Source organism: Lissotriton helveticus, chromosome 9 (genome assembly GCF_964261635.1).
Source record: "Lissotriton helveticus chromosome 9, aLisHel1.1, whole genome shotgun sequence".
Taxonomy (NCBI): Eukaryota; Metazoa; Chordata; class Amphibia; order Caudata; family Salamandridae; genus Lissotriton; species Lissotriton helveticus.
In genome coordinates this window covers 255981815-256008047 of record NC_136070.1, presented here as the reverse complement: position 1 = coordinate 256008047, position 26233 = coordinate 255981815, and the positions used below count along the sequence as shown (strand labels likewise).

General features: G+C 48.5%; 1 protein-coding gene across 6 annotated transcripts in view; it reads right to left on the bottom strand.

Moving 5' to 3' along the window:
- Positions 1-26233, bottom strand: part of YLPM1 (YLP motif containing 1) — a 1323976-nt gene that overhangs the window by 558801 nt on the left and 738942 nt on the right. The window lies entirely within an intron of this gene.

Here is a 26233-nt window from a genome sequence, read left to right as displayed (position 1 = left end):
CTCCCCCTTGCAGCCCTTGCGCGCTGACTGCAGGTAACTTTTCATCATTTTGACTTGATTAGTCAGAGAGGTCATTACTATGGTACCGCAATATAACATTTACACCAAGTCCTATGTTTTACAGAAAAGGACCCACCCAGTCCAGGTCCTGAGGAGAACCTTGCAATCATTATTGGTTCGAAACGCGTTGACCCCCAGCCTGTGATAAGGAAGAAGGGTGCAGCCAGGGAATAATTAATATTACAGTTTTTTGTCCCCAGCTGTTCAATCCTTAAAACACCTCACCACAGGTCCTTTTGAGATAGACAGGCAGTTTGGATTGTATTTCTGTTTTCCGCCTATCCATTGGTTTACAATGTAAAGGACTGGTTCTTTTTATAAATTGTTTTGTATGTTTCAATATGTGTTGTATATAATAACTCGTGTCTTGAACTTGGAGCATCTATTGTGAATAACTTTTTCACTTGTATATATTGCGCACTTAAATGTCTGTATGTTGATTCAACTGTTTTGATAATTGTGCCTTCGATGTGTCATGAACAATCAACAAAATCAAATAAAAAATGAAAATAAATTTTTTTTTCTGAATAAACTGGTGGCTCACGCAGCATAGACAGGCTGGGTGTGTTCTAAATAACTACCAAGCAAACCTGACTAGCCACTGTGTTCTGTTTAGCGATTGTTGAGGTCCAGGCTGGTCAGTGATAGGACCCAAAACCTTCTTTTGTTGATTGTTGTTTAAGATGCTGGCACTTCCCCGTTTCCTATATATTCTCCAGAATTGTCCAGGTCAAGTTTCAGACACATTTCTCAGCGGTGGAGGGTGAGGTCAGGACCATGCTCTGGGATGGAAGGGCCCCCCGCATTGCCAACAAAAAATTGACGAAAGGTTGGTATGATGGAGGAATAGCTCTCCCGGACCTTAAACTTTACTACTGGGCCTCGCAACTAGTAGTGGTAAATCAGTGGATATACCGCTCTCCCAACGATCCTGCTTACATCCTAGACAGATATCAGACAGGGCGATCTGGTTACTTGGGAGCGCTTTACTCTAAAGTGAAGCGAGGGCGATATCTTGGGCCTCTCTTCCATACTGTGGCTATCTGGCATCAGGCTGCTTCCCGGATAGGATGGTCAAAGGTCCTCACAAAGGCAACGCCACTATGGTATGCCCAGAAGTTGGGTTCTCTCTGCCATCAACCTGGCTTTGATAAGTGGGACACCATCGGGATATCCGTGGTCGGAGACATGATCAAAAAAGGGTCGATCCTCAGTTTTAAGGAGCTTCAGGAACAATATAAAATGGATCGGGGGAACAGTTTAGAAACATGCAAATCTGACATGGCCTCACAACAGCCCTACCAAACCCCACAGAGATACCAGAGTCGTCACCGCTGGAAGATCGGTTGCTGGATGGACCACTACATTCCAAAGCTATTTCGTTGACTTATAAAAAATTGTGTAATAACATACCTGACACAGTACATAAGCTTAAAGAGCAGTGGGAGGGAGACCTGGGATCTCTCGATGATGATTGGCAGGCAGCCCTGATGTCCTCTAGGGAAGCGGCCATCACCCTCCGTTTCAGGCTGATCCAAGTCAAAATTCTCCACAGATCATATTTAACGCGAGTGACACTGGCAAAGATAGGGGCCAGGGCCGATCCACTCTGTCTTAGAGGCTGCGGCCACACAGCTACCTTTTATCATACGTTATGGGAATGCCCGCAGCTTCTACAGTTATGTGAAGGGGCGACAACTCCTATCCAAACATCCCTTGGGAAAATACTGACTCTTACACCGGGGCTAGGCCTACTTAATGTGTGAGCGGCAACAGATCATACGGAGGTGGAACTAGCTATGCTGGGATACACCCTAGGCAAAAGAGAAATAGCTAAGGGGTGGGGGGGGGGGCGGCAAGTTCTCCAACTACGCAGACATGGCTAAAGGAAGTTGATAAATGTATGATTGCAGAAAAAGAAGTCTTTATAAAATTGGAGATGCCTAAAGAAGTGGGACAGGAAATGGGGCAAATGCAACTTCAATCGAGGGACTATCTGTATCTCCCCAATGTTGGAACTTGAAATGAGGCGAAATAGAGCAACAGATAGTGTAAAAGGAAAATGCTACTTACCAGTATGCATCTGTTCTTGGTATGTAGGGCTGCTGACATTCATATCTTAGCATAGATCGCCGCCTAGTGTTGGGTCCGGATGTTTGCACCTTGTTGTCCTGGAAGATTCTTTGAAGTATCACGATATAGGTGACTCCTCCCCTGGACTACAGTGCGCATGGGCATCTTCCCCATCCTCAGATTGTTTTTCGCCATTGTGGCAAAGATGGAGTATAGAAAAATAAAAGATGACCATGTAAATGTATGTTAATAAGGTAACCCTGCAGCTGTGAGGCACCGGGGAGGAGGGTGGGCGATATGAATGTCAGCAGCCCTACATGCCAAGAACAGATGCATACTGGTAAGTAGCACTTTCCGTTCGAGGCATGTGGGCTGCTGAATTCATATCTTAGCATAGACTGTATAGCAGTTTCTCCTCTAGCGGTGGTTGCCTGTACCAGCTGCAGTCTTTGAAAAAGAGTTTTAAGAACAGCCTGGCTACTGCAGCTTGTTGCTTAGCTTGCACGTCAACACAGTAGTATTTAGTGAAGGTGTGTATGGTAGACCATGTAGCTGCCCTGCATATGCCTTCTAAGGGAATATTTGCTAGGAAAGCCATGGATGCCCCCATTTTGGGCGTTGAGTGGGCTTTTGGGGGGGAACAGTTAGAGCGTGCTTTGTTTTTTGATAGCATATTTGAATGCATTTAACTATCCATCTGGCTATTCCTGTCTTAGAAATGGGATTACCCTTATGTTGTGGGGAAAAAGCAACAAAAAGTTGCCTTGTTTTTCTCAATGATTTAGTTCTGTCCACCTAATAGAGCAGAGCTCTTTTGACATCTAGTGTGTGTAGGGCTCTTTCAGCTACCGACTGCGGGTTTTGAAAGAAAACTGGCAATTCTATGGACTGATTGATGTGGAAAGTGGATATAACTTTTGGCATGAATTTAGGGTTAGTACAAAGCACCATTTTATTTTGGTGTATCTGCATGAGGGTTCCTGAATGGTTAGTGCCTGTAGCTCACTCACTCGTCTGAGGGAGGTAATGGCAATTAAAAATGCCACTTTCCATGTTAAGAATTGTAGTTCACATGAGTGGTTCGAAAGGTGGCCCCATGATTCTGGTTAGTACTACGTTTAAGTTCCAGACTGGTGCAGGTGGATGCTTTGGAGGGATAATTCTTTTAAGTCCTTTCATAAAAGAATTGGTAGGTGGTATTCTGAACAGGGACACATGTTGCCTGTTTTGAAGATATGCTGCTATAGCAGCAAGGTGTAGCCTTATGGATGAGTATGCTAGGTTACATCTTTGAAGATGTAGCAAGTAACAAATTATGTTCTGTATGGCGGCATCTAATGGACTGATCTGGTTGTTATTACAATAGATTACAAATCTTTTCCATTTAGCTGCGTAGCATGCTCTAGTAGTAGGGCGCCTTGATTCCTTGATAATGTTCATGCAGTCTGGAGGCAAGTTAAGGTATCCAAACTCTAAGCCCTCTGGAGCCAGATCGCTAGGTTCCTCTGATTGGGATCTGGGTGCCTGATTTCGCCATGGTTCTGTGTTAGCAATTGTGGCGACAGGCGTAGTCTTTGGTGCGGGACTACCGATAGTTCTAGGAGCGTTGTGTACCATGGCTGTCTTGCCCATGTGGGAGCAACCAGGATCATTGTGAGTGACTGTTTTAGTTTGCCTGCCACTAATGGAATCAGTGGGGTTGGCGGAAAAGCGTACGCAAATCTGCCTGACCAGTTCATCCATATCGCATTGCCCTGTGACAACGGGTGTGGGAACCTGGCGGCAAAGAATTGGCATTTTGAGTTTTCTTTTGTGGCAAACAGATCTATGTCTGGTTGTCCCCACCTTTGTAAGAATGTTTGGAGTACTTGAGGGTGAATCTCCCATTTGTGTATTTGTTGGCTGTGATCTGCGATTTGATTATCTACTCCTGGGAGGTGTTCTGCCAGGAGAAAGATGTTCTTTGGAATTGCCCACTTCCATATGCTCTGTGCTAGGTGACAGAACTGTGGAGAGTGTGTCCCTCCCTGTTTTTGAATGTAGTACATGGCTGTCATGTTGTCCGTCCGGATTAACACAGCCTTGTTGTACAAGTATTTCTGGAAGGCTTTCATTGCTAGAATACTGCTAGTAATTCGAAGTGATTTATTTGCAATGTCTGTTGTTTGACTGTCCAGAGACCTTGGACTGTGTATTGAAGGAGGTGGGCTCCCCAACCTGTCAGTGATGCGTCCGCAGTTAACACTACTTGTCGAACTGGCTCTTGGAACAGTCGCCCCTTGGAAAGGTTTTGTGGGTTCCACCACTGCAGACAGTTGTAAGTGCGACTGTCTACCGACACTAGGTCTTTTAGTTGTCCTTGAGCTTGGTTCCACTGTTGTGCTAGGCATTCCTGCAATGGACGCCTTTGAAGTCGGGCATGAGGGACAATGAATATGCAGGAGGCCATCATGCCTATAAGCTGCATGAACACTCGAGCTGGCAGGGAGTGTTTTGGGTGACATTTTTGAATGATAGACTGTATGCTGGATATCCTGGTTGAATTTGGATATGCCTTTGCTACTGAGGTATCTATTGTTGCTCCCAGATATTGTTGTATGTGGGAGGGCTGTAGATATGATTTTGGGTAATTTATGGAAAAACCCAGACTGTGCAGCAGCTGGATTGTCTGAGACGTATGGTTTGCACACTGTGCGTATGATTTGGCTTCTATGAGCCCAATCGTCCAGGTAGGGGAACACATGGATGTGTTGCCTTCTGAGGTGTGCTGCTACTACTGCTAGGCATTTTGTAAAAACCCTTGGTGCTGTAGTTACCCCAAAGGGGCAAACTTTGAGTTGGTAATGGTGACCTTCTATTGTGAACCTGAGATATTTCCTGTGAGCTGCATGTATAGGTATGTGAAAGTATGTATCTTTGAGATCTAATGTAGCAAGGAATTCGCCTTGCTGGAGTAACAGGAGTACTTGTTGTAGAGTGATCATATGGAAATGCTCTGAGAGTATGTATTGGTTCAGAGGTCTGAGGTCAGTATCGGTCTGAGGGATCCGTCTTTTTTGGGAATAAGGAAGTATAGAGAGTATACTCCTGTTCCCTGGGGTTGAAAAGGGACTGGCTCTATGGTTCCCTTTTCTAGTATGGATGTGACCTCTTGTTGTAGCAGCGTGATGTGTTCTTTGGACATTGGACGGTGTTTGGGTGGTATGTTGGGTAGAGTAGAAGTGAGTTCCAGGCAGTAACCATACTGGATAATTTGTCTCACCCACCTTTCTGTGGTAATGTTGTTCCGGACTGGTAGGAATTGTGTTAGTCTGCCTCCGACTGGTGTTGAGTGGTCTGGAGGGAGTGTGAACAAGTCACTGTTTGGTGGCGGTGGAGGTCTGGTGTTGTTGCTGCCCCATCCTCTGCCTTTGTTATTATTGCCTCTATAACCTCCTCTGTTGGAGCCCTTATTAAAAGTGCTCTGGGTATTACTTTTGAATGTAGAGGAAGTTTGGGATGTGTTGCCTCTCCCTGAGACTCTGAAGGAGGAGCGACAAAAGGAACTTCTGGATTGTTGAAACTGAAGTGCGCCCATAGACTTAGCAGTATCAGTATCTTTTTTCATCTTTTCTAAGATGGTATCTACTGTAGGGCCAAACAAGAAATCTTGGTTAACTGGCTGGTTGAGGATGGTTGATTGCACTTCATTCCTAAAGACGGAAATGCGTAGCCACGCATGCCGGCGTAGTAATACGCTAGTGTTGATGGACCTGGCTGCTGTGTCAGCTGCGTCAAGTGCACATTTAATGGAAGCGTTTGTGATAAATTTGCCTTCCTGTATTAGGTCGTTAGCTTTATCGTTAAAGGGTTCTCGTAGGTGTTGTAGTAAACCCTCCAGTTGGTCATAATGTGCTCTATCATAGCGTGCTAATAGAGCTTGTGTATTTGCAATTCTCCAGGTATTTGTTGCCTGGGAGGCCACTCTTTTGCCAGAGGCTTCTAATATTTTTGACTCCTTGTCAGGAAGGGGAGCATCTCCTGTTAGTGAATTAGCTCGCTTTCGAGCGTTTGATACAACTAGGGAGTCTAGTGGCAACTGTGACTTAATATAAGAAGGGTCTGTAGGGGCTGATTTATACTTTTCAATTCTGGGAGTGAGGACACGTGCTCTGGCTGGGTCTTTAAATATGTCTGGCGCGTGTTTTAGTACCCCTTTTAACATAGGAAGTGTACAACACTCTTTTCTGAAGATGGAAAAGTGTCAAATAGGAAATCCTCTTCTATTGGGTCAGTGTGCATGTCTACACCATGATATTTAGCTGCCCTATCCACTAGTTGGTTAAAAACAATGGTGTTGTCAGTAGGCAACGGCTTTTTTAGGCTGTATAGGTGTTAGGGATGGGTTGTGTATCATAAGGATTATTCTGGTCATCCCATGTGTTATCCTGTACATCCTGATCCTCAGGTTCTCCAAAATCACCCAGAGGATGTTACCCCATGTTTTGTGTGTCATCATAACCTGAAGGTGTAGGAGAGTAAGGCACAAAAAGCATGTTAGGAAAGAAAGGAGGAGGAGTAAAAGGACTTGAAGGAGATGTTTCAAAGTCTTTTTTCTTTGGAGGAACAGGGGTCAGTGTCCATTGGTCTTTTCTTCCTGTGATAAACTGTTACGTGTCCTGTTTCAGGGTCTATGTACAGTTTGGGTTGTTCTGCGCTCACTGGATCAGGATGGAAATGTTCTTCCTCAACTGTCCGTGGTTTTGGCGCCAATGTTTTTGGCTTAGTCCCTTGTTTGTCATGAGTCTTTGGCTCGAGGGCCTTCGGCTGTGGAGCTTTTTTCGGCTCGACTGCGGAGCTTTTTTCAGCTCGACTGCTGATTTCAGGTCGGTGACCTTTTTCGGTTCGACGACTCTTTTGTTCGACGTCTTTTGTTGGCTTTACTGCCTTTTTTGGTTCGACCGTTTTTTTTCAGTTCGATAACTTTTTACGGTTCGCCGTGTTTTTTGGGCTCGATGACCTTTTTGGGCTCGAGGATTTTCATAGGTTCTTCGGGTCGACAGGCCTTTTAGTGTGATCTGGTTTTTGTGGATCAACACTCTTTTTAGGCTCAACGGCCTTTTTTGTAAGCATGAGCACAAAATCCGTTCCGCTCGCGAATTTTCGGTAAATTCACGATCCGCGAACTCCCGCGAATTTACCAAAAATCCGCAAATCCGCGAGTGGCGGATCCGGGGTGCAAAAGTTCAAGCCTTCAAGCTTGAAGTTGTTGTAACTATTTTAGGATGGCGCCGGCAAGCTGCCAGCGCCATCCTAAAATAGTTACTAAGTTAGCTTCAACAGGAAGCACTAATAGATAAAATAAAGCTGGTGCTCGAGCACCTGCTTTATTTGATCTATTAGTGCTTCCTGTTGAAGCTAATGAATATGCTACTTACCAGTATGCATCTGTTCTTGGCATGTAGGGCTGCTGACATTCATATCTATAGCATAGATCGCCGCCTAGTGTTGGGTCCGGATGATTGCACATTGTGTTCCTGGAAGTCTTCGAAGTATCACGAGATAGGTGGCTCCTCCCCTGGACTACAGTGCGCATGGGCATCGACTCCATCCCCAGATTGTTTTTAGCCATTGTGGCGAAGATGGAGTGTAACAGTGTGAGCGATGACCATGCTAAGAGTAAGTTTGAATTCTGCAGCCGCTACAGGCGCCAGGGAGGAGGGCGGGCGATATGAATGTCAGCAGCCCTACATGCCAAGAACAGATGCATACTGGTAAGTAGCATATTCAGTTCGAGGCATGTGGGCTGCTGAATTCATATCTATAGCATAGAATATATAGCAGTCGCTCCATTAACGGCGGCCGCCTGTGCCAGCTGCAGACGTTTGAAAAAGTGTCTTAAGAACAGCCTGCCCCACAGCTGCCTGCTGCTTGGAGTGCACATCTACACAGTAGTGTTTACTAAATGTGTGTGGTGTAGACCATGTGGCTGCTCTACAAATGTCTTCCAAAGGGATATTACCAAGGAAAGCCATGGAGGCCCCAAACTTGCGGGTGGAGTGGGCTCTGGGGGGGGGACCGTTAAAGTGCGCCTAGCCTTGTGATAGCAAATTTGAATACACTTAACGATCCACCTGGCTATACCTGCTTTGGAAATGGGGTTGCCTTTGTGCTGGGCTGAAAAGGCAACAAAGAGTTGTTGTGTCTTCCTAAAATCCTTGGTCCTATCGATGTAGTACATCAAAGCTCGTTTGACGTCAAGAGTGTGGAGCATTCTTTCGGCTACAGTCTCTGGGTTTTGAAAGAACGCGGGCAGTTCAATGGTCTGATTGACATGGAACTGTGAAACCACCTTAGGAAGAAATTTAGGGTTAGTGCGCAGCACCACCCTGTTTGAGTGAATTTGTATGAATGGCTCTTGGACAGTGAGCGCCTGGAGCTCACTAACACGGCGCAGAGACGTAATGGCTATTAGAAAAGCCACTTTCCATGTTAAAAACTGAACCTCGCATGAATGCAGAGGCTCAAAAGGCGGGCCCATCAGCCTGGTGAGGACCACATTAAGGTTCCATACAGGACCTGGCGGGGTCCTGGGAGGGATGACCCATTTCAGCCCTTCTAGGAAGGCTTTAATGGCAGGCACTCTGAAAACGGAGAGATGCTGCCTGTTTTGGAGATAAGCTGCTATGGCGGAAAGTGTATCCGAATAGAAGCATATGCCAGCTTGCACTTGTAAATATCACATATCAGATGATGTTGTGAGTGGATGCATCTAGCGGGTTGATGTTGTGTTCTGTACAGTAAATGACAAACCGCTTCCATTTTGTTGCATAGCAAGCCCTGGTGGTGGGCTTTCTTGCCTCCCGTATGATATCCATGCAGTCGGGAGGCAAGTTAAGGTAGCCAAATTCTAAGACTTTAGGAGCCAGATCGCCAGGTTGAGCTGTTGCGGGTCTGGGTGCTGAAGGTCGCCATGGCTCTGCGTCAAAAGTCTGGGCGTGAGGTGCAGCCTTTGATGCGGTACCACGGAGAGTTCTAGAAACGTGGTTTACCATGGTTGGCGTGCCCACGTTGGAGCAACCAGGATGAGTGTCATCGAGTGTTGCTTTAGCTTTCGTGCCACCAGCGGTATGAGAGGTGCTGGGGGAAAAGCGTACGAAAATCTGCCTGACCAGTTCATCCATATCGCATTGCCCTGCGACTGTGGGTGAGGGAACCTGGCGGCAAAGTGTTGGCATTTTGCGTTTTCCCTTGTGGCAAACAGGTCTATCTCTGGATGACCCCACTGCTGGAAGTACAGGTGGAGTACTGATGGATGTATCTCCCACTCGTGCATTTGGTGGCTGTACCTGCTGAGCAGGTCCGCCATCTGATTGTCCTTGCCCGGGAGGTGTTCCGCCATGAGGAAGATGTTTCTCTGAATGGCCCACTTCCACATGCTCTGAGCCAGATGAGACAACTGTGGAGAGTGTGTACCTCCCTGCTTCTGAATGTAGTACATGGCTGTCATGTTGTCCGTCCGGATCAACACGACTTTGTTGCACAGATGTACTTTGAATGCCTTCATGGCCATGAAGATCGCCATCAGCTCTAGGTGGTTGATGTGCATCTTCCTTTGCTGAGTTGTCCATAGTCCCTGCACTGTGTAGTGGAGCACATGAGCTCCCCAACCCTGTAGAGATGCGTCCGTCGTTAGGATGATCTGTGGCACAGGCTCCTGGAACGGTCGGCCCTTGCAAAGGTTGTGTGGATTCCACCAATGCAGAGAGTTGTATGCCCGACCGGTCACCAACACTAGGTCCTTTAACTGTCCGTGAGCCTGATTCCACTGACGTGCCAAGCACTCTTGAAGCGGACGCATATGTAGCCTCGCGTGCGGGACTATGAAGATGCAGGAGGCGATCATGCCTATCAACTGCATGAACACTCTTGCTGGAAGCGAGTGTTGCGGCCTGAACCTCTGGATGAGCGACTGAATGCTGTTGATCCTCACAGGATTCGGCTGAGCCGTGGCCGCCAGAGTATCTATCGTCGCGCCCAGATACTGCCGCATATGGGCTGGCTGAAGGTGCGATTTGGGATAATTGAGTGAGAATCCCAGACTGTGAAGAAGGTGAATGGTGTGGGACATGTCGGCGGCGCACAGCTGGGCCGACTTTGCTTGGACAAGCCAGTCGTCCAGATAAGGGTAAACGTGAACGTTCTGCCTTCTGAGGTGCGCAGCCACTGTCGCCAGGCATTTTGTGAACACCCTGGGCGCCGTGGTCACTCCGAAAGGTAGGACCTTGAACTGATAATGCCGACCCTGAATGGTGAATCTAAGGTATTTTCTGTGTGATGGATGTAGAGGAATGTGAAAGTATGCATCCTTGAGATCTAAGGTTGCGAGGAAGTCTCGCTGGGTGAGCAACGGAAGAACTTGCTGCAGTGTCAGCATGTGAAAGTGTTCTGAGAGAATATATTGGTTTAGGGGTCTGAGGTCCAGAATGGGTCTGAGGGACCCGTCCTTTTTCGGGATTAAGAAGTACAGGGAGTACACTCCTGTGCCGCCTTCTTCCACCGGCACAAGCTCGATTGCCCCTTTTTGCAGCATGACAAGTACCTCCTGCTGCAATAAGTGCAAATTCTCTGTGGACATAGGACGGTGTTTTGGTGGCATGTTGGGTGGAGTGGACGTTAACTCCAGACAATAACCGAACTGTATAAGTTTTCTGACCCACCTGTCTGTGGTGATGGATTTCCAAACTGGCAGGAACTGCTGGAGTCTCCCCCCGACAGGTGTTGTGTGGTCGGGGGGCAGTGGCAGGGCGTCACTGTTTGGTGGTGGCAGAGGAACGGGAGTTGTTATTTCCACGGCCTCTGCCCTTGGCACTGTTGCCCCGATAGCCGCCTCTACTCTGCTTGGTGTAAGAGGACTGCGCCCCACCTTTAGTGTATTGCATTTGCTGGGACATCTGGCCTCTGGAAACACCTCTATTGCCTGAGCGACGAAAAGTATTGGCCCGAAACTGTTGGGACTGGAGAGCTCCCATGGACTTTGAAGTCTCGGTATCCTTCTTTATTTTTTCCAATGTGGTATCCACCTCAGGACCAAACAACCTATCAGGGTTGACCGGCTGATTGAGGATGGTGGTTTGTATCTCCGGCTTGAAACCGGAGATTCTGAGCCACCTGACATCTCAACATCACACTGGTGTTAATGGCCCTGGCACCGGTGTCCGCCACGTCCTGCGCACATTTAATAGAAGCGTTGGAGATGAGCTTCCCTTCCTGAATGAGCATTTCCGCCGCCTCTTTATACTGATCGGGTAGATGTTGTAACAGGGTCTCTAGTGTGTCATAGTGCGCCCCGTCATATCTGGCCAAGAGTGCCTGAGTGTTTGAGATACGCCAGATATTGGCTGCTTGAGCCGCCACCCTCTTTCCTGATGCCTCCAGCACCTTAGATTCCTTGTCCGGGGGAGGAGCATCACCAGTGGTTTGCGAATTCGCCCTCTTCCGGGCATTAGAAACGACCAGAGTGTCCAATGGCAACTGGCCCTTGATGTAGGTAGGGTCTCCAGGTGCCGGCTTATATATTTTTTTCAATTCTAGGGTTGACCACCCTGGCACGTGTGGGTTCCTTAAAGATGTCTGCAGCAAGTTTGAGAACCCCTTTCAGCATTGGGAGAGTTTTGACAGTCTTTTCTGCTGTGGAAAAGGTATCAAAAAGGAAGTCCACGTCAACAGGGTCAGCGTGCAGCTCGACGTCGTGGTTTTTAGCCGCCCTTTCAATGAGAGCATTAAATGCTGCAGAATCCTCAGTAGGAGATGTTTTAACATTGTACACTTGAGTGTCTGGGGTAGTCTGCGGATCCCCTGGGTCCCCTGCATCTGCCCAAGAGTCCTGGTGATCCTCAGGATGAGTGTTGGCAGGAAAGTTATACCCTTCGTCATCACCTTCCCCAGCCTCCACATCTGAATAAGTGGGTGAGGGTGTGGCAACTCTAGGAGTCTGTGTAGCAAGTGGCGCAACCAGAACCGGGGAATCCCTAGAAGGCTTCTTGCGCTTCAAAGGAATAGTGTAGGACTCCAAAGGCTGCGTTGCTGTGATTTTTCTCTTGTAGAGGGTAAGTTTACCGGTGTCGGTGTCGATAAAGTGTTCCGAATGCTCCTCCATCAAGGGTTGTTGATGCTTCAAGCTCTCAAGCTGCGGAGAAGGCTTCGACCCTGCAGACCCTTGCATGGGCTCGATGCGACCGACCTTGGTGCGAAGGCCTTCGGCGGCAACGTAAACAGGAGTGGCGTCGAAGACTTTGGCGTTTTGGCAGCCGGCTTCGGGGTGGAAGCATCCTTCGGATCGACCGCGGAAGCCTTGTTCCTGATGCGTTGCAGTGAGTCCGACACCTGCTTCGTAAGGGAAGCGGACGGTTCGACCCGACAGACGTCCTCGGTCCACCAGCGTGTGAAGACCCAAGCGTCGATGTCTTGGTTTTCTCCGGCCGAGGCACAGGAGCAGCTTTCTTAGGTGCGCCGTGTCCTCCTTCCGCGCCGACGGCCTTTGGCGCCGATGACTTCGGGTCGGCGGCCTTGACTCCCGGGGTTGGGGCCCCAGTCTTCTGCCCGACGCCCTTGTTCGATTTTGGATCGACGCCCTTGACCGACTTTGGCTCGACGCCTTTGGTCGACTTCACCGGGTCGACAGGCTTCTTCGGCTGCGGCCGCCCCGACATATCGGAAGACGAGGAGGCGGACAGAGGGACAGACGTCTTCTGTTTTGTTGGCGTGTCCATCACTTTCGGTTTCGTCGACACCGAGGGTTTTACTTTCGGTTTCGTTTTGACGACCGGCGGCTCCGCAGAAGTGTCCGTAGCCGGGCCCGTAGGCGAGGCCGTGGATTTGGGTGCAAGGTCTTGGGTAAGGCCGTGTGGCGATCCCGCAACCTGAGCCTTAGTGATTGTTCGAACGGGGCATAGCTCTTCGCCTGAGCTATCTTCCATGGCCCCATAGGCCTCATTGTCGTCTCCTACCTCGTCGACGACTTCTTCTGCATCTAGCGCCTCGACATCCGCGTCGTAGTCTATCTCCTCCGCAGGAGGTGAAATTTGCAGATGAACTTCTTGTTCGTCGGCGTCTTCTCTCTCGAAGATGTCCACCGGTGCCGGGGCCGACTGCTGGGCCTCCAGTCGCGCCACGCGCCGAAGCCGAATCGTCTTCTTCGATCTAAACCGGGAACAAGCCATACAGTTGGCTTCATCGTGGTCCGGCGACAGGCACTTGTTGCACACTGGGTGGATGTCGATGTGGGGATACTTCGATCCACACACAGGACATTTCTTGAACGGGCTCCGTTCCATGATGTGTCGTTGAAAGTCTTGCTGCGTCGACTGGGCCTCAAGCACCAAAGAGTCACGCGACTCCTCGGGACGTCCGACTCGGGGACTGAGCCGGAACAGAGTTGGGCACCGAGCGCAAAAACAATACCGACGGTATAGGAAAAGGCCTTCAGGCCTTAAGAAAGTCTATATCGATTCCGAACTGGAGATAACGAATACACATCCGAACCCAATGGCGGAAAAAAACAATCTGGGGATGGAGTCGATGCCCATGCGCACTGTAGTCCAGGGGAGGAGCCACCTATCTCGTGATACTTCGAAGACTCTTCCAGGACAACAATGTGCAATCATCTGGACCCAACACTAGGCGGCGATCTATGCTATAGATATGAATTCAGCAGCCCACATGCCTCGAACCTTAGTAACTATTTTAGGATGGCGCTGGCAGCTTGCCGGCGCCATCCTAAAATAGTTACAGGATGATGGACAGCTCACTCAAGGGACCCCTGCGCACATCGGTGCGATTGCATAGTAACACACATGGTCGCTGGAACTAGTTGAAGCTCAAATTCAGTGACTCATTCATCAGCCCAAAAACAATCGTGAGCGTCGTCGAGGCTGGGCAGGTGTGCCTTCTTCCCAAATCTACCGTCGAAAATCAGCTGTGATGCTGGATAGAGGCCTTTGTATCCTTGACTTTCACGAGCGCAATCCTCGTGCTGACAGCTCACTCAAGGGACACCTGCGCACATCGGTGCGATTGCATAGTAACACACACATGGTCGCTGGAACTAGTTGAAGCTCAAATTCAGTGACTCATTCATCAGCCCAAAAACAATCGTGAGCGTCGTCTAGGCTGGGCAGGTGTGCCTTCTTCCCAAATCTACCGTCGAAAATCAGCTGTGATGCTGGATAGAGGCCTTTGTATCCTTGACTTTCACGAGCGCAATCTTCGTGCTGTTCCTGTGACCAGGAGCTTCTTTCTCTTCATCTGCTGCTCTGATCGGTCTCTGACCATTTATACACACAAGAGGCACTTGAACTCGCACAGACACCCCATTTAAAAAAATTTGCGAATCCGCAAATTCGCGAATTTTGCGGATCCGCGAATACGCAAATTCGCAAATTTGCAAAATTTGCCCATGCTTACTTTTTTGGGTCGACTGATTTTCTGGGATCGACTACCTTTTTTGTTTTGACGCCCTTTTTTGTATCGACGAGCTTCTTTGGCTCGACAACCCTTTTAGGTTCGACGGCCTTTTTGGGAAGAGTGTTGCTCGATCCTGGGGTATCAGAAGGCTTGGGTTTGTTCTTCGGAGCCGAGCCGGAAGTCGGGGCCTCTGAAGGAGTTTGTCGATCTCGGCTAAGGCCTTTAGGCGATGCTTCGACCGGAGCCTTGTCTTGAGGTGGGAGCAGGGTTGGGGGCTTGGTACTCACGGTTTGCCCCGGTGTGATCTTGTCATAGGAGTCAGACTGGTCCTCTACAGTGAACATTTCTAGGTCGGAGTCCGCCGCTTCTGGGAGTTAATGTTCGTCGTCGAAAACGTTCTCCGGTTCCAGTGCCTGCTGCTGCATTTCTTGTCTCGCGGCCCTTTGGTTCCGGATAGTTTTCTTCGACCGGAACTGAGCACAAGCTGGACAGTTCTCCTCGTTGTGCTCGGGAGATATACACTTGTTGCATACTGTATGTTTATCAGTATGTGGGAATTTAGAGTGACATTGTGGGCACCTTTTAAACTGGGTCCTTTCCATCGGCAACAGGCCCACGTGGCGTCGTAAAGGCCCAACGGCCCGCGTCGACTACCGGATCGAGATGGAAAGTTTTATTGAGTCAAGGTGTACCGAACGAGAACCATACCGTCGAGGTAGAAAACCTTTTGGCCTTAGAAAGTTGAAACGTTTTGGTTCCGAAGTTGGAGTTAAGGAGTAGCATCCGAACCCAATGGCGGAAAAAAACAATCTGAGGATGGAGAAGATGCCCATGTACACTGTAGTCCAGGGGAGGAGTCACCTATCTTGTGATACTTCAAAGACTCTTCCAGGACAACAAGGTGCAAACATCCGGACCAAACACTAGGCTGCGATCTATGCTAAGATATGAATTCAGCAACCCACATGCCTCGAACGTGATTTTCTTCTCCATGCTAATGTACTGCTGTGTCAAGTGCGTGCTTAAATACGGATTACAATTGTATGCATATCTACAATTTAAACTAATTGGCTGAGCTAACTTACTTGTAAGTCTCTATAAAATGGTTCCCCTGTCATGTAAGTTAGAGCCCCCACCCTCTTCCTGGCATCCCAGCAATGGTTGTGCTACTCTGGGTGGGACAAGAGTAAAACAAGACTTCCAGCCTGCCATTTGCAGGCTGAAAGTGCATTTTTAACTGCCGGCCTGCCTTTGCCATTTAAAGCAATGGCAAAGCTGGATATCCCCCGGTACATGCGTAAGTCAACCCTACGGCAGGCATTTAGAGTCCTAAGGCAGGGTACAACATATTCCATGGGCATAAAACTTAATTTTGCATGTTGTGATTGTAAAAACGCAGAGCTGTCGGTTTTACTGTGGAAAAGCATAGTTGTCCAATTGGTGTGTGAGGAGTTACTTGCTGACCCCCTCAGCTTTGCTTGAATCTGGAAGGGCAACCAAAGTGGGTCATGCAAGGTAACAAACAACACGTTACATTTAGCTAGACTAGATTCTCAGGTCGATATTAATGTGACAAGTTGTAGTGTGCAACTTTAGCAACGTTGCCACTTTGCTGCCTTTAATCTTGTGCCCATACTTGTGGCACATGGGGTCCTGTCGCTCAAACAGCTTTCAGCTCTTTGGGGGAGACGTGCTAACGATTCCCAAGAAAGGATACAAAAGAGACCTGGTCTGTAAGGAGGTGTCAACTCCCTCCTGCAGCAAGCCACATGGGTGCTGGCCCAAAAGGCGAGCTTCAAAGGAAAAGCCGCCTTTGAAGGGCAAATGGGTAACACTTGAGAGGGGCTGCTCCATTGTTCATTGATGCAGAGGCTGGCACTTGGAGCAGTAGAGGGGAAACCAGTTACTAAACTAAGCCCGATGTTTTAATGACACACCCGCACCTTCGCCACTCGACTCACGGCAGTGGCTAGAATAATACGGAGCTCGCTTCAAGATCTGGAAATCTTTGAACAAGAACCGACTTGTTGAATCACTCAACAGTGGAAAACAATTCAGGACCAAACCATATCGAATTATAATCAAGTCGAACCTTGTTGCCCACATGGAAGGTCGATCTTGAACACGGAGACCTTCATTTCATTTATTGGACATAAGCCTCACCAATATGAAGAAATATATGGTGTGACAACCCTTGAGTCACTCTGGGCTCCTTTAGGCTGTCCTCCCATTGCCCCAGTCCTGATGAAGACCCGCACTGACCGTACAGTAGTGTAGTACTAGGGTTGAAATGTCGATGAGTATCCCACAGACCAGCCAAAAGACTCTGCGATGAAACTCACTTATCCAGTCCGCAGTTCGATTTAAAAACCTGCATCTCTGGCCGTTACCCCTGTTTTTTCCCCCAATCACTTTGTATATATTTGACACCACCACTGAATCACTGAGCACGTGTCACCATTTTGCACACTATATTTCTTACATATGTTGTTTTGACAGCCTTATCAAAATGTATTTTGGGTATTTATGAATGATGCAATTTATAAAAGCTCATATAATACCATCGATGGTCTTAGATTGTGTTGTTATAATTAATTGGTCTCTCTTATGAATAGACTCTTGATCAAGTCAATTGTTTGAAGAAATAATCACCCGACAGAACCAATTGTGTATCTTTTGTATAACTGCCCAGGTTCTGAGGGATACTGGGTTACCCCATCATTACTAAACCTGTAATGAAGAGAGGCCTGTTAAGTTTTCAATTGCAGGTGTGGGAGGATTCCCTCTATAAGTTCACAGGATAGATTAAACTCTTTATAGATGCCCTCCACTTTGTTTAAAAAGAACGTTGCAATATTATCACATAGCAGTTGATTGCTGTTTACCTGATTTTTTCAAAGCAGCCTGGTCAGTTTGGAGACTGTTTTGAATAATTCTTTCAAGGAGTTTTTGGCAGCATTAATCTGTTCTGTGTAATATTTATATTGTTCTTTCATATGAAAACAAGTTACTTACCTGTAATATGATCATATATATATATATATATATATATATATATATATATATATATATATATATATATATATATATATACACACACACACACACACATACGTTTCATTTCATAATGTACTAGCTTACCCGTTGCGCGTTGCAGCAATCTCCGAAGAAAGGAAATTCAAGGAAACTCGTTATGACAACATTCAATTTACATTGTGTCATTTTTATTGAAACGTATTCATTTTAATATGGAAAACATTTCAAAGTGTTGTTTTAATTCTATTTATTTGTTTGAGAGCTTGTGTACACACGATTTTTTGTTTTTCCATCCGGTGCGTACATCAGTATTCGAAAGATTATGAGGGACCTGGGGGGCCGATATTTAAAAAAAATTTATGCCAGAAACCTTCGCGTGAGTGTACTCAACAACTTCCCAAAGTTTCCTGGCAATAGGATGAATGCTGTTTTAATTCTATTTATTTATTCGAGTGCTTGTGGATACACGATTTGTTGTTTTTCCGTCTGGTGCGTACAATTCGAAAGATTATGAGGGCCCTGGGGGGCCAATATTTAAAAAAATGTTATGCTAGAAACCTTTGCGGGAGTGTACTCAACAACTTCCCAAAGTTTCATGGCGATCGGATGAATGGTGTAGTAATGCATAAAGGACAAACAGACAGACATTTGTTTTTATATATATATATATATAGATATATCTGACATGGCTTTAGGTTCTTAAATGCTTGTTTATTTTTAAACTTTATTACGGTTATGGATGCAATTTGGGAATTTACGAACACTTGTCTCCCACCATCCGCAACCGACCATACTTGGTATACTGCTTGCTACTCTGATTCAGGCATGTGAATCTATGAAAGATACCCCAATACTGGATAAGAAAACTAGTTACTTACCTGTAACTACAGTTATCCAGTATCGTTATCTTTCATAGATTCACATGCACCCACCCTCCTTCCCTGAGAGTCAGTTCTCTATTATTTGGGACACTTCCCACTTGTGCTAAGGAAAATCTGAGGAGAACTGACTCTGCTGAGAGTGTTCTAGAGGGTGCTGATAGCTGATTGGTTGGAGCTAACTTTTGGTTTTTCTTCCATAATGAGGTAGATAGGCTGCTAAGATCTAGGCCTCAGGCCTTTTCCTTTGGGCCTACTAATACTATTATTTACCTTTGGCACTACTTTTGTATTTACCGTGGGACTCCCACCTCGGCGAAGGGGGAATGATTCAGGCATGTGTGTGAATCTATGAAAGATACCTTAATACTGGATAAGTAGGGTTTTATAGACAGCGAGACACTGTTTATATTTGATTTTTCCTATATCGCTATAGTCTCTCCTCCAGACTCGTTCTTGATGCTTGCAGAGTTGTCTCTGCTTTCTAAGAGCGTCCGAATACCAAGGCGCAGTGGGGTGAAGAAATTTAGAGCACAGATTTTTCTGGCGCTATCCTATTAGCTTCTGAATTAAGCCAACTGGTGTATAAAGAGGTAGCAGCTTCTAGGTCTTCAGGAAATTTCGGATGAGATTGGCTGTCAGTCACTATTTCCCCGTCGGAACGCGATTCGGGGGCGTTTCCGTGTCTTTTTTTAAGTCCGACCCTCTCCTCTTCCCATTGGCTGGAATTTTACCTTCCAGCCAATGGAAAGGGGAGAGCACGAAAAACACGCCCCCGAATCTGCCGGCCCGGGACACCCACGTGACGTCATTCCCCGCTAATGTACTTTGAGCTTTATAATTACCGAGCATGTTTGTCAGAAGGGAACAATGAATATGCTACTTACCAGTATGCATCTGTTCTTGGCATGTAGGGCTGCTAACATTCATATCTTTTGCATTAGATCGCCGCCTAGTGTTGGGTCCGGATGATCGCACATTGTTGTCCTGGAAGAGTCTTCGAAGTATCCTGAGATAGGTGGCTCCTCCCCTGGACTACAGTGCGCATGGGCATCGGCTCCATCCCCAGATTGTTTTTAGCCATTGTGGCAGAGATGGAGTGTAAAGTGTAAAGGATGTCCATGCTAATGATTGAATACAAGAGTATGTCTGCAGCTGCGACAGGCACCGGGGAGGAGGGTGGGCAATATGAATGTTAGCAGCCCTACATGCCAAGAACAGATGCATACTGGTAAGTAGCATATTCAGTTCGAGGCATGTGGGCTGCTAAATTCATATCTTTTGCATAGAATAAATAGCAGTCCCTCCATTAGCGGCGGTTGCCTGTGCCAGCTGCAGAAACCTGAAAAAGTGTTTTGAGAACAGCCTGTCCTACAGCTGCCTGCTGCTTGGAATGTACATCAACACAGTAGTGTTTTGTAAAGGTATGTGGTGTAACCCACGTGGCTGCTCTGCAAATGTCTTCTAAGGGAATGTTCCCCAGGAAAGCCATAGATGACCCCAATTTGCGCGTGGAGTGTGCTCTTGGGGGTATTGTCAAGGTACGTTTTGCCTTTTGATAACATATCTGGATGCACTTAACAATCCACCTGGCTATTCCTGCTTTGGAAATAGGGTTGCCCTTGTGCTGTGGCGAGAAGGCAACAAAAAGTTGTTTTGTTTTCCTAAAGTGTTGTGTCCTGTCAATGTAGTACATCAACGCCCTTCTGACATCCAAAGTATGAAGCATTCTTTCCGCCACCGTTTGTGGGTTTTGGAAGAATGCCGGCAAGTCAATAGTTTGGTTGAGATGAAACTGTGACACCACCTTGGGAAGGAATTTGGGGTTAGTACGTAGTACTACCCTATTTGGATGAATCTGAATGAATGGCTCTTGGATTGTGAGCGCTTGCAGCTCACTAACACGCCTCAGTGATGTAATAGCAATTAGAAAAGCTACTTTCCACGTTAGGAACTGCAGTTCACACGAGTGTAGTGGCTCAAAAGGTGGTCCCATTAGTCTGGTGAGGACCACATTGAGGTTCCACACTGGAGCTGGCGGTGTTCTTGGGGGAATGACTCGTTTTAGGCCTTCAAGAAAAGCTTTAATGGCAGGCACTCTGAAGACAGAGAGATGCTGCCTATTCTGAAGATAAGCTGCTATGGCGGATAGGTGTATCCGAATGGAAGTGTACGCCAGGTTGCACTTGTAAAGATGTAACAGATAGCAAATGATGTTAGGGATAGATGCATCTAGCGGGTTGATGTTATTGGCTGTACAGTAAATGACGAAACACTTCCATTTTGCAGCATAGCATGCCCTGGTAGTTGGCTTTCTTGATGATGTCCATGCATTCTGGAGGTAGGTGAAGGTAGCCAAACTCTAGGACTTCAGGAGCCAGATCGCCAGGTTGAGCTGTTGCGGATCTGGATGCTGAATGTCTCCATGGTTCTGCGTCAAAAGCCTGGGCGTGAGGCGCAGCCTTTGATGCGGTACCACCGAGAGTTCGAGGAACGTGGTGTACCATGCTTGGCGCGCCCACGTTGGAGCAACTAGGATGAGAGTCATCGAGAGCTGCCTCAGCTTCCTTGCCACCAGCGGTATCAGAGGGGCTGGCGGAAAAGCGTACGCAAATCTGCCTGACCAGTTCATCCATATCGCATTCCCCTGAGACTGTGGGTGAGGGAACCTGGCGGCAAAGTGTTGGCATTTTGCGTTTTCGTTCGTGGCAAACAGGTCTATCTCCGGATGACCCCACTGCTGGAAGTACGGGTGGAGTACAGATGGGTGTAGCTCCCACTCGTGCATTTGATGGCTGTATCTGCTGAGCAGATCCGCCATCTGATTGTCCTTGCCCGGGAGGTGTTCTGCCATTAGGAGAATGTTCCTCTGAATGGCCCACTTCCACATGCTCTGAGCCAGTTGAGACAGCTGTGGCGAGTGGGTGCCCCCCTGCTTTTGAATGTAGTACATCGCGGTCATGTTGTCCGTCCGGACTAACACCACCTTGTTGCACAGATGTACAATGAAGGACTTGAGCGCCATGAAGATTGCCATCAGTTCCAGATAATTGATGTGCATCTTCTGTTGCTGCGTCGACCATAGTCCCTGCACCGTGTAAGTGAGCAGATGAGCTCCCCATCCCTGGAGAGATGCGTCCGTTGTCAGGATAATCTGTGGCACTGGGTCTTGGAACAGTCGGCCCTTGCAAAGGTTGTGTGGAGTCCACCAATGCAGAGAGTCGTATGCCCGACTGGTAACCAACACTAGGTCTGTCAATTGTCCCTGAGCCTGTGTCCACTGATGTGCTAGGCACTCCTGGAGCGGACGCATATGTAGACGAGCGTGAGGGACTATGAAGATGCAGGAGGCCATCATGCCAATCAACTGCATGAACACTCTCGCTGGAAGCGAGTGTTGTGGTCTGAACTTTTGGATAAGCGCCTGCATGCTGTCTATCCTGACTTGGTTTGGCTGAGCCATGGCCGTCAGGGTATTGATTGTCGCACCTAGAAATTGCCGGACATGCGCCGGCTGAAGATGCGACTTTGGGTAGTTCAACGAGAAGCCCAGATCGTGAAGGAGGTGAATGGTAGTCGACATGTCCGCGGCGCACTGTTGTTCCGACATGGCTTGAACAAGCCAGTCGTCTAGGTAGGGGTAGACATGGATGTTCTGCCTCCTGAGGTGCGCCGCTACTGTCGCCAGACACTTGGTAAACACTCTTGGGGCTGTGGTCACTCCGAAGGGTAGGACCTTGAACTGATAATGCTTGCCTTGGATAGTGAACCTGAGGTATTTTCTGTGGGACGGGTGTAGTGGAATGTGGAAATAAGCATCCTTGAGGTCTAAGGTTGCCAAGAAGTCCCCTTGGTTCAGCAAGGGAAGAATCTGTTGCAGTGTAAGCATATGGAAATGTTCTGACAGTATATACAGGTTGAGGGGACGCAGATCCAGAATGGGTCTGAGAGATCCGTCCTTCTTTGCAATAAGGAAGTACAGGGAATATACCCCTGTGCCCCCCTCCTCCACCGGCACGAGCTCGATTGCGCCTTTTTGCAGCATCGCCACTACTTCCTGCTGCAATAAGTGCAAATGCTCTGCGGACATAGGCCGTTGCCTTGGTGGAATGTTGGGTGGAGTGGACTTTAACTCTAGACAATAACCGTACTGGACAAGTTGTAGCACCCACCTGTCTGTGGTGATGTTTCTCCAGACGGGCAGGAACTGTTGTAGTCTCCCCCCGACAGGTGTTAAATGGTCGGGGGGCAGTGACAGAGAGTCACTGTTTGTTTGGGGCAGAGGAGCGGGAGTTGTTGTTTCCTCTGCCACGTCCTCTGGTGCTGTTTCCTCGGTAACCCCCTTTGTTCTGCTTGGGGTACGAGGATTGTGCTCCACCTTTAGCGAATTGTGATTGTTGACCCATCTGTCCTCTGGTGGCTCCACGTGCACCTGAGCGACGAAAATTGTTGCCACGGAACTGTTGTGATTGTAGGGCCCCCATAGACTTAGCAGTTTCGTTGTCTTTTTTAATCTTTTCCAGGGTGGTGTCAACATCAGGACCAAACAGTCTATCAGGATTGACGGGCTGATTGAGTATGGTTGTTTGAATGTCCGGTTTAAACCCCGATATGCGGAGCCACGCCTGTCGTCTCAGCATGACGCTAGTGTTAATAGCCCTAGCTGCTGTGTCTGCTGCATCAAGTGCACACTTTATGGCTGCATTGGAGATTAGTTTGCCCTCCTCTATAAGCAGTTTGGTACCCTCTTGAAACTGCGGAGGCAGGTGTTGTAAAACTTGCTCAAGGGTGTCGTAATGCGCCCTATCATAGCGTGCCAAGAGTGCCTGTGTATTTGCAATACGCCAGAAATTGGCAGCCTGCGCAGCTACCCTTTTGCCCCCTGCCTCTAGCACTTTTGACTCCTTATCCGGGGGAGGAGCTTCACCCGTTGTTTGGGAGTTGGCCCTTTTGCGGGCATTTGCGACCACAAGGGAGTCAAGCGGCAACTGTCCCCGAATGTATGCAGGGTCTGCAGGTGCTGGTCTGTACTTCTTTTCGATACGTGGATTGACCACCCTCGCCCTGGTAGGTTCTTTAAAGATGTCCGCAGCATGCTTGAGGACCCCTTTGAGCATAGGCAGTGTCTTTACTGTCCTTTCAGAGACTGAAAAAGTGTCAAATAGAAAGTCTTCTTCTACTGGGTCAGCATGCATGTCCACATCATGATTAGCAGCTGCCCTTTCAATGAGTGCATGAAAACCTGCAGAATCTTCTGTTGGGGATGCACGTGCACTGAAAGGCTGTGGGTCTTGCCCCACAGTTTGGGTGCCTTGGTCACCCATGTCATCATATGAATCTTGCTGTGCATCGGGTTCATTGATGGGGAAAGTGTATTGGTCATCTTCACCATATCCCTCACCCTCAGAGTGTTCTGGGGAAGGAGTTGGGCTCCTTCTAGGAGGAGGCTGGACAGGTTCCATCAGTGCTGAAGCGTCCTGAGTAAGCCTTTTCTTCTTCAGGGGGATAACATAGGAGTCCACTGGCTGTGAAGTGATCCTCCTCTTGTAAAGGGTCAATTTGCCCGTGTCTGCGTCGATAAAACGCTCAGAATCCTCTTCTGAGTCGAGTAGTCGACCTGAAAGTGCTCCTGACGTTGAAGAATCCGACTTCTTTGGCGTCGATTTTGTTGAAAAGGCCTTCGGCGCCTCTTTTGGCGGCAGAAGGAAGAGAAGTTTACTCGCAGGCTTTGCCGGAATGTCCATCGGCTTCTGTGGCGAGGGCATCGGAGCCGACGTAGCAGAGGCCTTCTCCCTGATTCTCTGTAGTGAAGAGGCGATGAGGGACGAGTCACTTACAGCGGCCTTTGGCGCCGACGAGGAGGTCTTGACCTTGCCCTCGGATCCGACGTCCTGTTGGCCCTTCTGAGTCTTGGACGATGATGCCGCAGCCGCCGACCCAGAGTCCTTGGACCGATGCGTAGATGTTCCAGCTTTCGATCCGTGTGATTTCGCCGGCTCCGTCTCCACCACGCGTCCGACTAACGAAGTCCCAGTCGGAACTGGAGCCGTGTCGCTGGCTTTGGCGGGCTTTGACGGCGTCGCAGCGGTCGACCCATGCCGAACTCCCTTTTTAGAGGAAACCTCCTCTGGCGCCGATTTCGACACTGTGGAATCGACAGATTTCTTTGACTTCTGTGGACCGGTGGCCGACGGAGTCGATGAAGCAGCGGGTTTAGGTGTTTTTGGTGGGACGGCCGCCATCTTAGGGACGCTCGAATCCATAAGGTTCGGTTTCGATTTAGGGTCGGCCATTTTAGGTGTAGTCGATACCGTAGGTTTCAGTTTCGGTTTCGATACGGTGTGCGCAGCAAGTATGTCCGTGGCCGGGCCTGAAGGCGGGGCCGTGCCTTGCAGTACGGGGTCGTGGGTAAGGCCGACTGGCGATCCCGTGACCCGAGCCTGATCCTCGTAACCTTCGGGGCATAGCTCATCCCCTGAGCTATCTTCCGCGGCCCCATAAACCTCTTCGACGTCCCCTACCTCGTCGACGTATTCAAGGCCTTGACCCACGACTCCGTCGTCGTCTACCGGATCTGCCTCGACTTCCGTCTCGGGCGGGGAGATTTGAAGATGATGGCTCTGGTCCTCCTCTTCTTGGTCGCCGAAGATGTTTTCTGGACCCGGGGCCGCTTGCCTGGCCTCAAGGCGCACCGCGCGCCGAAGCTTGAGTGTCTTCTTTGACCTGAATCTGGCGCAGGCCATGCAGTTGTCTTCGTTATGGTCTGGTGAAAGGCATTTGTTACAGACCGGGTGCACGTCGATATGTGGGTATTTGGACCCACAGAGCGGACAGTTTTTAAACGGACTCCGCTCCATGCTGAAAAGTTGCAGTCGTGTTGCGATGAGAAGGCCTCGATGTCCGAAGAGTGAAACGACTCCGCTGATTCCGACTCAAAGAGACGGAAGAACTCGAGACCGTGCGCAAACAATACCGCCGCAAGGAATATAAGGCCTTTTGGCCCGTAAAAAGCTAGTTTTTCTCGGTTCCGACAGAGAGACGTCGAGACCGCATCCGAACCCAATGGCGGAAAAAAACAATCTGGGGATGGAGCCGATGCCCATGCGCACTGTAGTCCAGGGGAGGAGCCACCTATCTCAGGATACTTCGAAGACTCTTCCAGGACAACAATGTGCGATCATCCGGACCCAACACTAGGCGGCGATCTAATGCAAAAGATATGAATTTAGCAGCCCACATGCCTCGAACCTCTTGTTTTAAATTGTGTTTAATTAAAGCAAAAAAAAAAAAAAAACAGCAGCAGAAGCTCCGCTCCTTGTCCCTGAGCAGAGCTGGGAGCAGAACAGCCTTCATCCGGGCCAGAGTGTGACTACTGCCCTCCTCATCCTCGGGGGGGGGGGGGGGTTGTACCCTCGTTGTGAAGTGGGGGGCTGGCCGGGGGAAGGCTTCGGCTTCCTTCCCAGAGAGAGGAGCACAAGGGCTTTTGTAGTGAATGGAGTCAGTCACAGCTGGGAGTAGGGGAGGGGATGTGGGGGGAGGGGGCAGAAGGAGGGAGGAGGGATCCATTTGCAGACAGCAGGTCAGTGGGAGCCGCAGGAAACAAGCAACAAACAAATGGGGGAAAATAAGAGACAGATTTATGGGAAAAGGAGGAAACGGTGTTGCAGGAAATGAGAAGGTGCAGGAAGTGACCTGTGGATGGGGGTGGGGGTAAGTTGCACAGACCTCGGGACGGACGGGGG